This window comes from Rhinopithecus bieti, unplaced genomic scaffold (assembly GCF_001698545.2).
Source record: "Rhinopithecus bieti isolate Rb0 unplaced genomic scaffold, ASM169854v2 scaffold_40368, whole genome shotgun sequence".
Taxonomy (NCBI): Eukaryota; Metazoa; Chordata; class Mammalia; order Primates; family Cercopithecidae; genus Rhinopithecus; species Rhinopithecus bieti.
In genome coordinates, this window is record NW_016817546.1 from 1,380,066 (window position 1) to 1,398,689 (window position 18,624).

At 49.4% G+C, this 18,624-nt stretch overlaps 1 long non-coding RNA gene across 1 annotated transcript in view; it reads right to left on the reverse strand.

Annotated features, from left to right (window-relative positions):
• Positions 1 to 16,121: 16,121 nt before the first annotated feature.
• Positions 16,122 to 18,624, reverse strand: part of LOC108517918 (uncharacterized) — a 6,991-nt gene continuing 4,488 nt past the window's right edge. The window contains exon 3 of the long non-coding RNA XR_001882244.1: positions 16,122 to 16,760. This is a non-coding gene — a long non-coding RNA (uncharacterized LOC108517918). The remainder of the gene's footprint in view (positions 16,761 to 18,624) is intronic.

An 18,624-nucleotide genomic window follows, 5' to 3' on the forward strand; every position in this document is an offset into this window, starting at 1 on the left:
AAAAAAAAAATCCCCTCGATCACGCTCTGTATTCCTGAGATGATTCTTCTGAGATGTCTACCAGTTTCTTGTATTTGTCCGTGTTTAGGTAACTTTCCTTCCTTTCTAGTGGCAAAGTGCTGCCTGCGACTTTCTAACCTGCGGAGAACCCGCAGGTTCACTCTCAGCTGGGAAACCTAGAGAGGCGCTAGGCCATGTTCTGTGGCAGCCTCTTTGTGCAGTAATACAAATGACACTTTGACCAGGCGGGGTGGCTCATGCCTGTAATCCCAGCACTTTGGGAGGCCGAGGCAGGTGGATCACCTGAGGTCAGGAGTTCAAACTAGCCTGGCCAACATCACGAAACCCCGTCTCTACTAAAAATACAAAAATCAGCTGGGCGTGGTTGTGGGCACCTGTAATCCCAGCTACTCCGGAGGCTGAGGCAGGAGAATCACTCGAACCTGGGAGGCGGAGGTTGCAGTGAGCCGAGATTGCGCCATTGCCCTCCAGCCTGGGCAACAAGAGCAAAACTCCGTCTCAAAAAAAAAAAAAAAAAAAGCTTTGTTTCAAAGTTTCCCAACACAAAGAAATGATCAATGTGTGAGGTGATGGTTAATTATGCTGATTTGATCACTATACATTGTATGCACGTATTAAAACCTCACATTGTACCCCATAAACATGTATAATTATTTTGGGGTCAATTAAATATGATAAAGAAAACAAAAGAAAATGGCGTTCGGTCTCAGTCTGCCTGATTCCCATACTGCAGTGGAAAACAGGGCGATCACACACGGGACTGCCTCCTAGACCAGCGATGATTAAATAGAAGTTGAAAGGCGTGAGGCACTTAGCAAAGTGTCTGGCACAGAGGAAACGCTTCAGAAATGTTAGCTCTCATCATTATTGTTATAAACCCACATGGAGGAAAAGGGGATTATCAGTAGTGCTGGCAAACCTCAGCAGATCCCACCAAACCTCTGGTTCCAAAGACAGCGCACACACACAGAGGCAGCGGTACACCGCCCGAATGAGCCTTTCAGTTCCACAGGAGGGAAAGAATCCCGTTTAATAAGCAAGCGCTGCCGCTGCTGCCGCTGATAAAGCTGGGCCCAAGGTCTCTGGAGGAGTGGCCTTCCATTTCCTGGAAGCCTTGAAATTCAATCATTTAATCTGCAGTGAAGATGAAGCTGGAGTCTGTGACTCAAAACCCTTCAGTCCCTTCTACCCACCCTCCTCCTCTTCCTCCTCCTCCTCCCTCTTTTCCCTCCTCTTCCTTCTCCTAATCAAGTCCCAGGCCTGCCAGGTCTACGTCTGAATCATTCCTAAATCATCTCCTCCTCTCATGCCCTGTCGATGTCTCTGGACAATTTATCATCAATTCCCAATCCCACGCTTCCAACCCAGCCCTCGCTCTGCGGCCAGAGGCCTCTTTGATCTTGCCAGCCTCATCTCGGAAACCTCTGACAGGTCCCCCTGCTCACGGAGGAAAGTCCAGACGCATCTTTCATGAGCTTCTGCTTCAGCTTCTCGTCTTACTGTCCCCCCAGGCCTGAGGTCTGGATCTAGGAGACCTCCTTCTCACTCTCCATTCCTTAGTGGTGCTGTGAGGTCTCCAGACTTCTAGGTTGTATTAACCTTTCCAATCCTAACCAGACCAGTCACGGCTGCTAGTGACAGAGGGCAAAATGGACTCTGGCTAATGTAGACAGAATGACAATTTATTGGAAGGATACTGGATGGGGCAGCAACTAATAGTAAGTCCCCAAGCCAGGCTTTAAAAACAGCCATGGCAGAACACATGTCGTACAAGCCCTTTTTCTGGTCCTTGTATTGTGCTATATCTACGTGAGATACATCCACTGTGGAAAGTTGTAGCCACACAGGAACTCTGTATGATCCTTATAACCTCCTGTGAATTTATAACTTTTTATTTATTTATTTATTTATTTATTTATTTATTTATTTATTTGAGACAGAGTCTCGCTCTGTCACCTAGGCTGGAGTACACTGGTGCAACTTGGCTCACTGCAACCTCCGCCTCCCAGGTTCAAGCGATTCTCCCGCCTCACCCTCCTGAGTAGCTGGGATTACAGGCACCTGCCACCAAGCCCAGCTCATATTTGTATTTTTAGTAGAGACAGCGTTTCGCCATGTTGGCCAGGCTGGTCTTGAACTCCTGAGCACAGGTGATCCACCTGCCTCGGATTCCCAAAGTGCTGGAATTACAGGCGTAAGTCACCAAGCCCAGCCGTGAATTTATCAATTTCAAAACAAAGAGTGTTAAACAAAGGAAGAAAAACCAGGCAGGGATCAGGGGGGACCAGCTGCAGGAGACAGGGTCTGGGCTGTGCCCATTCAAGGGACAGTGTGGTAGCTTTGCTGCTGCCTGCAAAACCTCCACGGGCAAAATCCTCAACAGTCCCTGCGTCCACCTGTGCAGTCAAGCGCATCGATCCGCCAGGTCTCAGAGCCACACCCCACTCCCTGGCCACCAGGGAGGAGAGTGCAGTCTCCTTAGACTTTTGTTCAGGAAGGTGAGGGCTGCCTCCCAACACAGCCTCCAACTCACAGAGGCAACCACAACTGATATTGGGATGCCAAAAATAAAGGGTATGGCCGGGTGTGATGGCTCACGCCTATAATCCCAGCCCTTTGGGAGGCCAAGGTGGGCGGATCACAAGGTCAGGAGTTTGAGATCATCCTTGCCAATACGGTGAAACCCCATCTCTCTAAAAATACACACACACACAAAAATAGCCAGTGTGGTGGCGGGTGCCTGTAGTCCCAGCTACTGCTGAGGAAGAAAAATCGCTTGAACCAGGGAGGCAGAGGTTGTAGTGAGCCAAGATTGTGCCACTGCATTCCAGCCTGGGTGACAGAGCAAGACTCTGTCTTGGAAAAAGAAAATAATAAAACTTTTTAAAAAAGGCAAACCCTCTTTAGGGAGAGCCTGTGGTCTTGCTGTTTTTCACATGTCTGTATCACAGCGCACTGTAATGCCTGCATTGTCACCTGGCATCAGGTGTGTGTGTTGGAGGGCAGGGAGCTGCAGATAGCAAAGTCTCCTGGCTGTCCATTCAGTCGCCTACATGACAGGTGACCTGCTCTCCACTGGCAGGTTTGTGGCTCACTCATTGTGAATGGTGACATGCGCCATGTTTGCCCGAAGATCTCCCCTGATACAAATGCAGAAACAACATGCAAGAAGAGGAAATCTCCTTTCCCCACGCCTCCCAGCAATGCTGCACCTTTGTCTCCACTGGCCCTGCCTCCCTTCTTGCCTTTACGTTGTCCTGAATGGTTCTATTGTGCTTTGGATTCCTGAGATGATTCTTCTGAGATGTCTATCTGTTTCTTGTATTTGTCCATGTTTAAGGTACCTTTCTTTCATTTGTAGTAACCTATCCCTTAACAATCTCATCTCTCCTCTGGAATGATGTTTATAGTTGGTCACTGATGATTTTTCCCGTCATTGGAAAGAAGTCCTGTGTAATTACACAATCAGAATTTCAACTTTTCTGAATGGATCTCCTTTTTTTTTTTTTTTTTTTTTGAGGCGGAGTTTTGCTCTTGTTGCCCAGACTGGAGTGCAATGGCGCGATCTCAGCTCACCGTGACCTCCACCTCCCGGGTTCAAGTGATTCTTCTGCCTCAGCCTCCTGAGTAGCTGGGATTACAGGCATGCACCACCATGCCCGGCTAATTTTGTATTTTTAGTAGAGATGGGGTTTCTCATGTTGGTCAGGCTGGTCTTGAACTTACCACCTCGTGATCTGCCCACCTCAGACTCCCAAAGTGCTGGGATTACAGGCGTGAGCCACCAAGCCTGGCCTGGGTCTCCCCTTTTGAGATGCACATCTCAGAATCACATGTCTCCTCAATGTCTTTTGAAATCTCCCATGCTGAAGATTTCAAAACACACCCAGCCCTGTCCATGTTATCCTTCTAGGAACAAACCCTCAGATTACAGTTACCAACTTCCAGGTTTCTATCATTTCTGCTTGGCTAATGGCCCCTCCACATGGTGGCCAGTCCCTGGGAGACTTGAAATTGTTAACCAGGCAAGTCAAGAGTTTTTCAGAAGCCCTCCACAATCTAATTTCCACATAACAGCAAAATGGTCGCTCTTTCTCTCTTTTTTTTTTTTTTTTTTTTTTTTTTTTGAGACAGAGTCTCACTCTTGTCCCCCAGGCTGGAGTGCAATGGCGCGATCACAGCTCACTACAACCTCCACCTCCCGGGTTCAAGACATTCTCCTGTTTCAACCTCCGGAGTAGCTGGGATTACAGGCACCTGCCACCACACCCGGCTAATTTTTGTATTTTTAGTAGAGACGGGGTTTCTCCATGTTGGCCAGGCTGGTCTCAAGCTCAGGTAATCTGCCCGCCTCGGCCTCCCAAAGTGCTGGGATTATAGGTGAAAGCCACCACACTGACCCATTCTTTCTCTTTTCTTTTCTCTTCCTCTCTTCCTTCCTTCCTTCCTTCCTTCCTTCCTTCCTTCCTTCCTTCCTTCCTTTTTCTTTCTTTCTTTCTTTCTTTCTTTCTTTCTTTCTTTCTTTCTTTCTATCTTCCTTTCTTTCTCTCCTTCCTCCCTTTCTTTCTTTCTTCTTTCTTTCTTTCTTGCCTCTCTTTCTCTTTTTTCCCTTCCTTCCTCCCTCCATCCCTTCTTCCCTTTCCTTCCTTCCTTCCTTTCTTCCTTCCTTCCTTCCCTCCTTCTTTCCTTCCCTCCTTTCTTCTTTCCTTCCCTCCTTCCCTCTTTCCTTCCTTCCTTCCTTCTTTCTTTCTTTCTTTCTTTTTTGAGATGGATTCTCGCTCTGTGACCCAGGCTGGAGTGCAGTGGCACAATCTCGGCTCAATGCAATCTCTGCCTCCCAGGTTCAAGGGAATCTCCTGCCTCAGCCTCCCCAGTAGCTGGGATTACATGCACCTGCCACCACACCTGGCTAATTTTTGTGTTATTAGTAGAGACGGGGTTTCTACTAACCATGTTGGCCAGGCTGGTCTTGAACTCCTGACCTCAAGTGATCTGGCCGCCTTGGCCTCCCAAAGTGCTGGGATTACAAGTGTGAGCCACAGAGCCCGGAAAAAAGGGCCTTCTTAAAACACAAAGCAGATCATGTTTCCCTCCTGCCAAGAACTCTGAAAGCCCCTATCCTTCTCCCCAACCTCATCCCATTCCACTTCCACACTGTTCTTTCTGTTCCTTAAACATGCCCAACTGTTTCCTACCCCAGGATTTTGCACCTGCTGCTCTGGCTCCCTTTTGCTTAGCTAGCTTCTTCTCTTGCTTTAGGTCTTGGGGTGAAGTTTCCATCCTCCAAGGGCTTCCCCTGCTGACCCTTCCTTCCGTAGGTCCCCCTCAATCTTTCCCCATCTTAGTCCCTGTTTCTTCAGAATACCTGAGCTAACTTGCAATCATTGCATTTATCGGTCTGTTGACTTGTTTGGTTTTTGCTTTTGCTTACCTCCTGCATCCAAATGTCAGCTCTTGGGGGAAAAGGATCATGAGGTCTATCTTGCTCACCACTGCGACCCCAGCATGTATCACAGGGCCTGGCTCGTAGCTGTTGCTCCGTGGACACAGGTAGGCGAAGGAATCTGATTCTGATAAACAGCAGCTCTCGGCAGATGCCTCACTCCGGGGCTCTGCTCTCTGCCTGTATTAGTCTGTTCTCACTTTGCTAGTAAAGACATACCAGAGACTGGGTAATTTATAAAGAAAAAGAGGTTTAATGGACTCACAGTTCCACATGACTGGGGAGGCCTCACAATCATGGCAGAGTGTGAAGGAGGAGCAAATGCATGTCTTACATGGCGGCAGGCAAGAGGGTGTGTGCAGGGGAACTGCCCTTTATAAAACCATCAGATCTTGTGAGACTTATTCACTATCATGAGAACAGGATGGGGGAAGTCACCCCATGATTAAATTACCTCCACCTGGTCCCTCTCATGACATGTGGAGATTACAGGAGCTACAATTCAATATGAGATTTGGGTGGGGACACAGTCGAATCATATCACTGCCCATCCAGGGAACTCTGTCTAAATCTGGACAGAATTCCTTCTGTGTGCCGGTCTGCTCTGATAACAGCAGAACTTCTGTCCTTCTCTCGTGGTCACTGTAAGTCCCTCTTTATACCACTTGCCTTAGACTCACGGTCAGCTCTCCCCGTTTTGAGTGGGACACCATCTTGCTCCAACGACTTCATTCTCAGTCTCATTCCACAACCTCTGAGACCTCTGAGCGGTGAGTCCCTACTTGGGGCCACGTGTATTATTTTTTACCTCTGTGCTAACTGTTCCCCACAGGAATCACCAGTCCCTTTCCATCTTCTAGGACTTTCTATGCTGCATGGCTGTCCTCCACAGCAACCCAAGCCATGGAGTCCTGGAGTATCCTGCCTCCTCTGCAATATGCAGTTTAAAGCTTGCTCCGTGAACTGCCAGTCCTTGGGCAAACACATTCTTGTCCCTTGCCCATGTGCTCCACTAAGAGCCTTTTTATTCTGGTATCTTAAGGAGGTCAAAAATCCAAATAATCAGCCATTCATCTTCCTCATCTTCTCTTTCAACCATTCCAACATCTGCAGGAAAAAGTTAGGGAACCCCTGAACTCTGCTTCCTCCAGGGTGGGGCCCAGGACTCTACAGTCTTCTAGTGGTGCCACAAGGAGCAGTGGCCGCTGGGTGGACAGTATCAGCGGGAAGGCTGCTGAGTGGCCACCTCAGGTGACACTCCAAGCAGACAGCACATCCCTCATGGCCATGTCAGAGGCAGTCGGCTTGGCCACACCCCTTTGTGGTGGCTTCCCAACCCTGGTGACTCATTTCTTTCTCATAGAGAGAACATAGCCCCATGTCTTCAGAAGCTGTGGCTTCTCCCTGGGCACCCCTGGGTTCCCAGTGGCACAGGCCATCCTGTGCCTCTTCCTCGATGGCACCCTCTGTTGAAATATGAACATCAAATAAAATTTGTATGCCTTTTCCTCTGTTAATCTGTCTCTTGTCAGTCTAATTTGCGGACCTCAGCTGCTGAACCTAAGAGGGTAGAGGAAAGGTTTTCCTCCCTGATAGATACAACATTGCTGGCTTTGAAAATGTCCTGAGGAAGGGAGCCATGTGAGCTCAGGAGCAGTTCTGCACAGCTGAGAATCTCACACTTTCTTTTCTTTTTTTTTTTTGAGATGGAGTTTTGCTCTTGTTGCCTAGGCTGGAGTACAATGACACGAACTTGGTTCACTGCAACCTCTGCCTCCTGGGTTCAAGCAATTATCCTGCTGCAGCCTCCCAAGAGGCTGGGACTACAGGCACCCACCACCACGCCCGGCTAATTTTTTTTTGTGTGTTTTTAGTAGAGATGTGGTTTCACCATGTTGGCCAGGCTGGTCTCAAACTCCTGACCTCTGGTGATTCACCCACCTCAGCCTCCCAAAGTGCTGGGATTACAGGTGTGAGCCACCACGCCTGGCCCAAGTCTCACACTTTTGTTAGCTCCAGCTCCAGGTAGCGGCTAGGCTCTTCTGCGTCACAGTCCTCCTCTACTCTCTTTGATCTTGTCCTGGGTTTAGAGCAGTGGTGTCCAATCTTTTGGCTTCCCTGGGCCACATTGGAAGAAGAAGAATTGTCTTGGGCCACACATAAAATACACTAACAATAACAATAGCCGATGAGCTTTTAAAAATTGCCTAAAAAAATCTCATAATTTTTGTTTGTTTGTTAGTTGAGATGGAGTCTCACTCTGTCACCAGGTTGGGGTGCAGTGGAGCAATCTCGGCTCACTACAACCTCTTCCTCCCACTTTCAAGCGGTTCTCCTGCCTCAGCCTCCTGAGTAGCTGGGATTATAGGCACCTGCTACCACGCCTGGCTAAGTGTGTGGCACCTCCACACTCTCCTTCTTTCTCTTGCTCCAGCCATGTGACATGCCTGTTCCCTCTTTGCCTTTCACCATAATTGTAAGTTTCCTGAGGCTGCGGAAGCGTGAGCCAATTAAACCCCTTTTCTCTATAAATTACCTAGTCTCAGGTCTTTTCTTTTCTTTCTTTTTTTTTTTTTTTTTGAGACAGAGTCTCGCTGTATCCCCCAGGCTGGAGTGCAGCCTTGGGTCACTGCAACCTCTGTTGCCCAGGTTCAAGTGATTCTCATGCTTCAGTCTTCCAAGTAGCTGGGACTATAGGCGTGTGCCACCATGCCTGGTTAATTTGTGTATTTTTAGTAGAGATGGGGTTTCACCATGTTGACCAGGCTGGTCTTGAACTTCTGACCTCAGGTGATCTGCCTGCCTCAGCCTCCCAAAGTGCTGGGATTACAGGCATGAGCCACTGCGCCCGGCCAGGGCTGACTTCATTTCTAGTGAGGGAAGGACCATCGCTGACTAGTTCATCCCTGCACCTATCATAGTACCTGCAAATTACAGGTGCTCTGAATATTTGTTGAATGAGTGAATTAATAATTTCTGGGAACTCTTCGTCTTTTCTGAGAAGCCAAAAATAGCCCTGAGTTGGTTCATCTTCTCTTTGGGCCTGGTAACCACCTGGAATCTTCTCTTCTCCGTAGACAGGAAGACATATATTAGCACACTGGACATGGCTGGTCCCTGGAACTATTGTCTTGGTGTCCTGGATAGAGGTGGTGTCCCAAGAGGGATACTGATCCCCTGTGGCTGCGAGATGAAGCATATGAAGTACCTGCTTTGGTGCTGGGCCATGGTGAACACAAGCAGGTATCACAGTGATGACGAGGAGGAGGAGGACAAAGGCATGCTGACGACTCCCTGGCTTAATGTTTCGGTTCCTCCCCAACCTCTTTTTGAGAAAGCATTAAGCCACTTCCTTCTCACACTTTCACATTTTCTCCTCCCCAGGATCAGGAATAAGGGCTTGGTTACTATCAGCAAGTGATGACCAATTAGCACAGACAGTTACAGAAGCCAGGCGGTGAATCACCTGGCAGATGGGAAGAAAATTCCCCGAGGAAGAACAGCATTCATGTTGCTTTTGTTTGTTTGTTTTAAACTTGCAAGTCTCTGCAGTTAGAAAATATCTCTTATCTGTTTGTCTCTAGAGGCAGGAAACTAATATTCTTCTTTTTTTTTTTTTTTTTTTTTTTGAGATGGAGTCTCGTCCTGTCACCCATGCTTGAGTGCAATGGAGCGATCTTGGCTCACTGCAACCTCTGCCTCCTGGGTTCAAGACCTCCTGGGTTCAAGAGATTCTCCTGCCTCAGCTTCCCGCGTAGCTGGGATTACAGGCATACCCCACCGAGCCCGGCTAATTTTTTATATTTTTAGTAGAGACGAGGTTTCACTATGTTGGCCAGGCTGGTCTTGAACCCCTGACCTCATGATCTGCCTGCCTCAGCCTCCCAACATGCTGGGATTACAGGCATGAGCCACTGTGCCTGGCCAGGAAACGAATATTCTTGAGGTGCTGGGTGACTACAACCAAGTCTAGGAAGAATCTTCCAAGTTGGATCCATGCTATGGTGATAATCGGATGTTTCTTTCCCAGCTTGAGGAGCGAGATGGGGGTCACACAGCAGTGGTGCAATTGCAGTTGTGTACGTGTAGCACTGACCCTGTGATCGCACGGTGCTGCACACTCACAAGAGCCGTCTCATTTCGCCATCAGAGCCGCAGCCCCATGTGACAGGTCTGCTATCACTCCGTCTTACAGATGAAGAAACTGAGGCTCAGGGAAGAAAGATAGCTGCTCACTGTCACACACTGTGTAAGTAACAGGTTCAGGACAAAAAGGGAGGTCTGTCTGACTCCATTCTGTCCCTTTAGAGTGAAATAACAGAATTGCTTGAAACCCAGTTAACTGTGGAGGGAGAGGGAGGTGTTCTGGTGGCTTCTATCTGGGGGCCTCAGAGAACAGATGAGGTGACTAAGATGGGGGCAGGCAGGTGGGGGAGGAGGAAGTTGTAGCTAGGCTGAGTGGGACCAGGTGAAAATTTGACACCAACAAAACACCACTGGTGGTATTGATGGTCTAGGATTGGAGCTATAGACACAAGGTTCCTATAAAAGACTGGGGTTAGAAGTGTCCCCTTGCTACAAAAAGAAGATGTTTGTATGTATTGCTGGAGTAAGAAAGCAAGGCGCAAACAACGTCATAGGAGAGTGCCCTGAGAGTTTGTCACATGCCAGGCACTGGCTAAATGCCACGCATCCCGTGACAGCCTTTGATGCAATACTACTGTCATCTTCAGTTTATAGATGAGAAAACAGACACTCAGAAACATTCAGCAACTTGTCCAAGGCCACGGAGTTAGTAAGAGGTGAATCTGGGACTCAAGTTGAAGTCACACTTCCAAGTGCATCTGCAGAGACAAAATATGGGAATAATTCACCTAACTGAGGGTTACAAAACTGTCTGCTGGGACTGTAGGCTCCTCACATTCCCTTTATTTTCTTCTATTTCTTGAGATGGAATCTCACTCTGTTGCCCAGGCTGAAGTGCAGTGGTGCAATCTCAGCTCACTGCTACCTCCACCTCCCGGGTTCAAGCGATTCTCCTGCCTCAGCCTCCCGAGGAGCTGGGACTACAGCCACACGCCACCACGCCAGGCTAATTTTTATATTTTTAGTAGAGACGGGGGTTTCACCATGTTGGTCAGGCTAGTCTTGAACTCCTGACCTCAGGTGATCTGCCCACCTTGGTCTCCCAAAGTGCTGGGATTACAGGCGTGAGCCACCGCACCTGGCCACATTCCCTTTGTTTGCATATCTGTGTTCTCTAAACTGTCTATATTTAATATGCAACATTTTTGTAATAGAGAAAAAAAGTTTTAATAAAGCAAAAAGGTGGAAGTGTAAACCGGTAGACATGGTAGACATTTTGGAAGACAATTTGCCAACATCCATCAAAAGTTTAAATTTTGGCCTATTCCTTGACACAGAAATTCTTTGACACAGAAATTTGGCCTGGGTGCTGAATAGGACCCTGAAGGACAAGGAGGAATTTATCCATAGAGTGGGTAGGGTGAGTGCAAATTCCAGAAAAAGGGAACCTCATTGTCTGCAAAAGCCTGATGGCAGGACAGTCCGTGACTGATTCCAGCCCAGTTTCTCTGCAGACTCTTGCGCTTGTCAATTATACAGATAACTGGGGCACTCTCACCCCTACCCCACACCACCACTCAGACCTCCGGAATCAGAGTCCACAGAGGTGGGGTCAAGGCATCTGAATTTTTATTTTATCCATCCAGTGCCTTGGGTTATTCCCATGACCAGTAAGTTTGGGAAATACTAGCTGCTGCAGGAAGCATCGGGAACCGCTCTGGGAAAGCCGGATGGAGCTGAAAGCAAATGGTCTCGGATCGCATATGGAATTTAAACTTAATACCCAAGCCTGTTGCTTCTTTTCTTTCTTTCTAGGGGAGATGTCACAAATTCTGTGCCAGAATCTCACAATTCACAAAGAACTTATGTAACCAAACACCACCTGTTCCCCAATAACCTATGGAAATAAAAAAAATTAAACAATAAAAAATCAAAAAACGAAATTTTGGGCCCGGCGCAGTGGCTCACGCCTGTAATCTCAGCACTTTGGGAGGCCGAGGCAGGCAGATCACGACGACAGGAGATCAAGACCATCCTGGCTAACACGGTGAAACCCCGTCTGGACTAAAAATACAAAAACCCGGTGAGGCCGCGGGCACCTGTAGTGCCAGCTACTGGGGAGGCTGAGGCAGGAGAATGGTGTGAACCCGGGAGGCGGAGGTTGCAGTGAGCCGAGATCGTGCCACTGCACTCCAGCCTGGGCGACAGAGCGAGACTGCGTCTCAAAAAAAATAATAATAATAATAAATAAAATAAAATAATAAAATTTTGATGAAGGGATAACCCTTTGCCCAGAAAGACTCCCCCTCCCCCGACATTTGAACACATTTTCAGAGACCCAAGAGTCAGCTCTCCGGAAACCAGTGGAAGGACCTCAGGACAGTGATTTCAACGGAGAGGGGCTGATCGTATCAGAAAGCCAACTAATCCCGCGGCGGTGCAGAGACCACGCAGGTGTGGGACCCGCTACGGGGCCTTAGAAGCAAGTGAGGTTGGGAACTGAAGCAGGGGGCCTTTGAGGAAATGGAGGAGGTGGGTGAGGTCAGGAAGAAGGAGAGTGCGCATGGGGGCCATGTGGGGGCGCAGGATTGAAAGGTGAGGGAGGCTCCCCTCTTGGAGAGCTCCTGGGCAGGGCTGGGGATGTTGGGGGTGTTTGGACGAACGGAGGCAAGATGGCGCATTTCCGGGTTCTTCATAGGGAACAGATGAAAGTAACAGGTATCAATAGCATGTTCATCCTAACCCTCGTCCACCAGCAACCCCCTGCCCTGCTTGCCAACAGGAAGGACACTGGAAGTCTGATTGCCCCACCCTGGGAACGGGTGCCACGTCCCAACGTGACCCCCTTTCCCAGCATCCTGGGAGCTCCTTCCAGCTCCTACATTTGGACGACGACAGCTGAGGGTGCCAAGACTCGGGGACCCACAACACCCTCGCCGAGCCGCGGGTAACTCTCCTGGTAGCGGGTAAGACAATTAATCGACAGCGGGGCTACCTATTCTATTTTGCGTCCTTCTCTGGACCTAGCCTTCCATCCAATCCACTCCTTAATTGCTGTCTGGTCAACAACTACTTTGCGCACTCCTTCCTCATTCCCAGCTAGAAAGGGCCCCACCGAAAGCAATAAGTGGAAATCAGTTCAACTTTCCCCCACTCGCCTCAAACTTACTAAATTTTCTTAACTATTTCATACTCCCCAGCCTTGGCAGGACCATCCTTTTGGGTTTTGTCTATATTCCAACAAATGTTTCCATTCTTCATTCCTATACTAATACTGTGCTTTATTTTATGTTTCGCCCCCATTTAGATCAAATTTCTTCAAGCCAAGATTCAAGGAACCGAATTCTGTCACCTTCAACCAAATGCTTCTTCATCCGTACGTCCAAACACCAACCATAGGCCCCCGACCTTAATGACGCCCCTTAACAGCAGGAAGTAGCCAGACAGTTACGGCACCTCTTTTATCACTATTTACCAATAAAAGGTTGACTGTTTGGACGAATTGGAGGCAAGATGGGCATTTCTGTGTTCTTCATCAACTTTGCCCGTGTGCGCGAAGATGCAGCTGGCGCCCGGGAAGGTGCAAACCAACCAGGCATGCGCCAGGTGATGTCAATCCAAAGAGACCAAGATTTACCTGGTGGCACCTGCAGAGCCTTCCCCCCCCCACCCCCGACATGTCCGTGCCCCGCCTATTGCCCTTCCACTCCTAGAAAAGCCGCTCTCAGCGGGCGCGCTGGGGTGGGCTTTCTCAGCCCTCACTCTTTTCGGGACTGCATTAGGAACTTTGCCCCGGAGCTCTACCGGGTGACTCTCTTGGCCTCCTTTGCCGGAGGCCGACAGACTTCACTCCCATACCTTTTTCTCTGGAGCTAGATGACCAAAGAATAAATTTGCAGTTTTGCTCCTACCCTTGCCTACTGGCTGGTTCTTTTGTGCTCGCTCTGGTGGTCTTAGAAAAACAAATCGGGGGTACAGGGACAATGTACCTGGGCCATTTCCAGTTTACAATGGGTAGAACTGTGAGGAATTCAAGGAGAGCTTCCTGGAAAGCCATGGAAATTCAGGTAGAAAGGGGAAGGAGGCTGAGGCTGAAGATCTGATGCTGCTTGAGCATGGATGACAGCTGATATCCTGGGGGTCCCTGGTCTGCTCCAGGGAGGGACTGTAAAACAACACAGAAAACAAGACCTGGAGAAACCCACCTTGCAGGGGCAGGCAGAGAGGAGCCCATGGAATGGGAGAATCAGGGGAGACAGAGAGACAGAGACACAGACAGAGACAGGGGGACAGAGACCCAGAGACCAAGGGGCAGAAAGGCCCTTGGGTTGGGCAGTTCAGAGGTCACTGGGGGTCCTTAAAAGTCTTTTTCTTTCGCTAACTGTGCCATGAATGTCCTTGTCCTCAGTAAAGACATGACCAAGTATTTAGAGATAGGAGACATGACCTCTGCAATTTACTTGCATAAATGGTTTAGAAAAAAATCCTTATCTATTTGGAGACAGTGATAAAGCCAGTGTGGCAAAAGGCACCCCCATGGAGAAACTAGGCACAGGGTTTGTAGGAGTTCTTGGTCATATTCTTGCAATGTCTTAAAGTTTGAAATTATAGAAACACAAAAATTCCCTTGGTTTAGAAAGAGTACTTGGAGAGTTTTGATGATGGCGGGTCAGCCAGCCTGGACAAAGCTTGGAGAGCAGTTTGACAGTGAAGGGAAGGAAAAGGAGGCAGCGATCCTTGAAAGGAAGGGATTTTTTTTCCTCTTTTTTTCTTTTTCTTTCTTTTTGTTTTGAGACGGAGTCTTGCTTTGTCATCCAGGCTGGAGTGCAGTGGCCTGATCTTGGCTCACTGCAACCTCTGCCTCTCAGGTTCAAGCAATTCACCTGTTTCAGCCTCCTGAGTAGCTGGGATCACAGGCGTGCACCACCACGCCTGGCTAATTTTTGCGTTTTCAGTAGAGACTCGGTTTTACCATGTTGGCCAGGCTGGTCTGGACCTCATGTCATCACATGACCTCGTGATCCATCCACCTCGGCTTCCCAAAGTGCTGGGATTACAGGCATGAGTCACTGTGCCCAGACTTTCCTCTTTTTTTTTTTTTTTTTTTTTGGAGACAGGGTCTTGCTCTGCCGCCTAGGCTGGAGTGCAGTGTCACGATCACAGCACCCTGCAACTTCAACCTCCGGGGCTCAAGCAAGGACAGTCAGTGACTGATTCTAGCCCAGTTTCTCCATTAGAATCTCTGCTTGTCAATTATGCAGACTCCTGGGGCGCCGTCACCTCTCCCCCAACACCACCACTCAGACCTTCGGAGTCAGAGTCCGCAGGAATCTGAATTTTTATCTAGTGCCTTGGGTCATTCCTGTGACCAGTAAGTTGCAGCCTCCCGAGTAGTTGAGACTACAGAGCCGGCTAAGATGGGATGGATGGATGGATTGATTGATTGATTGAGACAGGGTCTTGCTCTGTCGCCCAGGCTGGAGTGCAGTGGTGCAATCACGGCTCACTGCAGCGGCCTTCCCCTCCCAGGCTCCAGCGATCCTCCCGCAGCAGCCTCTGGAGTAGCTGAGACCACAGACCCTGCTAGGATGGGACTTTTTTTTTTTTTTTTTTTTTCAAATATGGGGAACAGGGAGGAGGAGAAGGTGCTCGTGCTCGGGCACACTTCAGGGCTGAAACAATTGTCCCAGAGATGAGGGCGAGGGGAAGCGGCGGAGAGCAGAGGGAGACCAGGGAGCAGAACGAGGAGCCCCCAGGTGGAAGGATGGAGGTCTGCCCAGCTCGGCCCGGTAGTGCAGTGGAGGGGGGGCGCCCTCCCGACCGAGGGCAAAGGAGGTGACGGCGGGGACGTCCGCCCCGTGACGAGGAGGGCCGCCCCGGGGCCACAGGATGCGGCCGCCCTTTGAAGGCGCAGCGGCGGCACTGGGTCAGCCAGGTCAGCTCGTGGGGAGCGGCCGCCAGGGCGCGGCGGTCAAGCTCGCGAGTGAGCTTTAGCAGTTTCGGGCGCGCACGTGTGCGGCGGCTCCTGCCTCTGCGGAGCTGGCGCCCTAAAGAGCCTTACAGTAGGGTTTGGAGCCCCGATTTATGCTTCCCCAGCCCCAGAACCAGAACCTGCTCCAAGTGCGCATCTGTGCGGCGACCGACGGGGGTGCAGCCCGGGGTCCACCGCAGGACCCGGAGCAGCGTCTCCTGGAGCCTGTGCAGAGGCTGGGCTTGGCGAGGGAGGGGGTGCTGCCAGAGGCCCCCGCGCAGGCAAAAGGAGGATGCTAGTGACACATTCTTTCTCGCAGTGCACTTTAATTTCAACAAATCCTCCTTCCCCTTGTGTCCCCTTCTCCAGCTGCAAAATTAAAAGTATCCAGGACCGGGAGTGGTGGCTCGAGCCTGTAATCCCAGCACTTTGGGAGGCCGAGGCAGGAGGATCGCTTGAGACCAGGAGTTGGAAACCAGCCTGAGCAACACAGAGAGACCCTATCTCTACAATTAAAAAACAAAGCTAGTCGCGGTGGTACATGCCTGTAGTCCCAGCTACTTGGGAAGCTGAGGCAGGAGGATCACTTGAGCCCAGTGGGTTGAGGCTGCAGTGAGCCATGATCATGCCACTGAACGCCAGCCTGGGTGACAGTGAGCCCTTGTCTCAAAATAAAATGGGAGACCGGTGGAAAGCGGATATGGCTCAGGCCAGGGACTAGGGTGAGGCTGTGTGTGCAAAATTTAAGGAGGGGTGTCAAAAAAAAAAAAAAAAAAAAACAGTACTCAACATAAATAATATTTTAGTGCAGTGTTTTTAAAAATACAAATTACTGCAGACAAGTCAACATGAGCAAGAGATTTTTTAAAGTCTAGATAAAGACAGGAGCAGGTTATTTATTTATTTACTTATTTATTTTCAAGACAGAGTCTCGCTCTGTCGCCCAGGCTGGAGCACAGGAGTTGATAAGTAGCAGGCTCCCAACAAGCTCCAATCCTGACTTCATGCAGGCCTTCCTGGGTCCCACAGGCAGCCTGGGGAGGACCATAGCTCGTGGATGGTTTTCCATGACGGAGGGGCTTTTGCTTAGGAAATAGGTTTACACTCAGAGGATGACTCGGACACCAGTTGCCTTGTCTTTGGAGGGAGTGGGGAGACCCACTCAGCTTGCCTCTGGGACTGGACCGGAGGCTGAGAGCCCAATCTTTGGGGTGAAGCCACATTTGGGGCTGCCAAGACCTGGAGATGTAAAACATGGGTGTTAGCCCACAAGGATTTCCATGCTTCACATGAAATGTGGCCCAGCCCCCAGTGGGGGAGCCCACCCAAATTCCACAAAGGAGGAAGGTCCACATCACTCCTGCAGCCTCCCTGTCCCCTGGGCCCTGTCTAGCCATGTTTCCTACAGTCATTTTCAAGAAAGACACCTGGATTTATGGAAAACGGAACTTTGGAATCCTCACCTCGACCACTGTCATCTGCTCCTAGATGGCCATTTCCCTCTGTGGTCAGAGATACCACATTAGACTTTTGAGGAAAATGATGACTTGGTTTTTGCATCACTCTGAAGGTCAGACACCCACATCCTCTGAAACTTGTGCGTCTTTTCGGAGTTCCATAGGGTGACATGGAACCCTGCTTGGCAGAGACAGCAGGTGCCACAGAGGAGTTTCATCACATGCCCTGAGGGACCTGCTTCCTCTCCTTCCACCCTGACATCTGATGGTATATGCTCTCAGCAAAGGGAAAGCCCTTTATTGTTATTTTTTGAGACAGGGTCTCACTCTGTTGTATAGGCTAGACTGCAGTGACACAATCTTGGCTCACTGCAGCCTCAACCTGCTGGGCTCAAGCGGTCTTCCCACCTCAGCTTCCCAGTAGCTGGGACTACAGGCATGAACCATATGCCTGGCTGGAAAGCCACTTTAGGAATGTTTAAACACACACCCATGCACACACACGCGCACACACACACACACGCACACACACACGCAAAGTGGGACATAAAGAAATGGGCTTCAAGGCTGGACACAGTGGCTCATGCCTGTAATCCCAGCAATTTGGGAGGCCAAGGTGAGCAGACCATTTGAGGCCAGGAGTTCCAGACCAGCCTGAACGACATAGTGAGACCCCGCCTCTCGTTGTATATATCTAGAGACATAGATATACATATACAGATAAATAGATGTAGATATAGACAGATATATCTATAGATATAGATAGGTATAGCTATATAATCCTATCTTTATAAATATAATAAAATTTAAAAAGAAATGGGTTTCCAAGCTGCCCAAAGCTGGCCACCTCCCGTGTATTAATCGTGATGACTTACAGAAATTTCCCAGCATTGCCCAGCAAGGGTGTGGACTTACAGTCCCGGTAGACAATTCTGGCAAAAACTCTGGACTTGGACATGAACGGGCCTTGGCCTGGGGAGCCTTTAAGGAGAATCTTTGGGGTTCTCCACAGTGCTGAAGGAAGCCCATCCCAGTTCTTTCACATTTGCCTGGAACAGCTGGATTCTCCATGATCTCTGATGAGTCAGGGCCTTTTGAATTTATTTTACATTTATTTTGAAAAAAACTTGGATTTGGCCCCACTTGGTGGCTCACACCTGTAATCCCAGCACTTTGGGAGACTGACGAGGGTGATCACCTGAGGTCAGGAGTTCAAGACCAGCCTGGCCAAAATGGCTAAAGCCTGTCTCTACTAAAATTACAAAAATTTGCTGGACGTGGTGGCACGCACCTGTAATCCCAGCTACTAGGGAGGCTGAGGCAGAAGGATTGCTTGAACTGGGAGGCGGAGGTTGCAGTGAGCCAAGATGGTGCCACTGCTGATCTCCTGCAGAGCAAGACTTTGTCTCAAAGAAAAAAAGAAAGAAGGAAGGAAGGAAGGGAGGGAGGAAGGAAGGAAGGAAGGAAGGAAGGAAGGAAGGAAAGAAAGAAAGAAAGAAAGAAAGAAAGAAAGAAAGAAAGAAAGAAAGAAAGAAAGAAAGAAAAAGAAGAGCCAGGCACGGTGGCTCAAGCCTGTAATCCCAGCACTTTGGGAGGCCAAGGCAGGCGGATTATGAGGTCAGGAGATCGAGACCATCCTGGCTAAC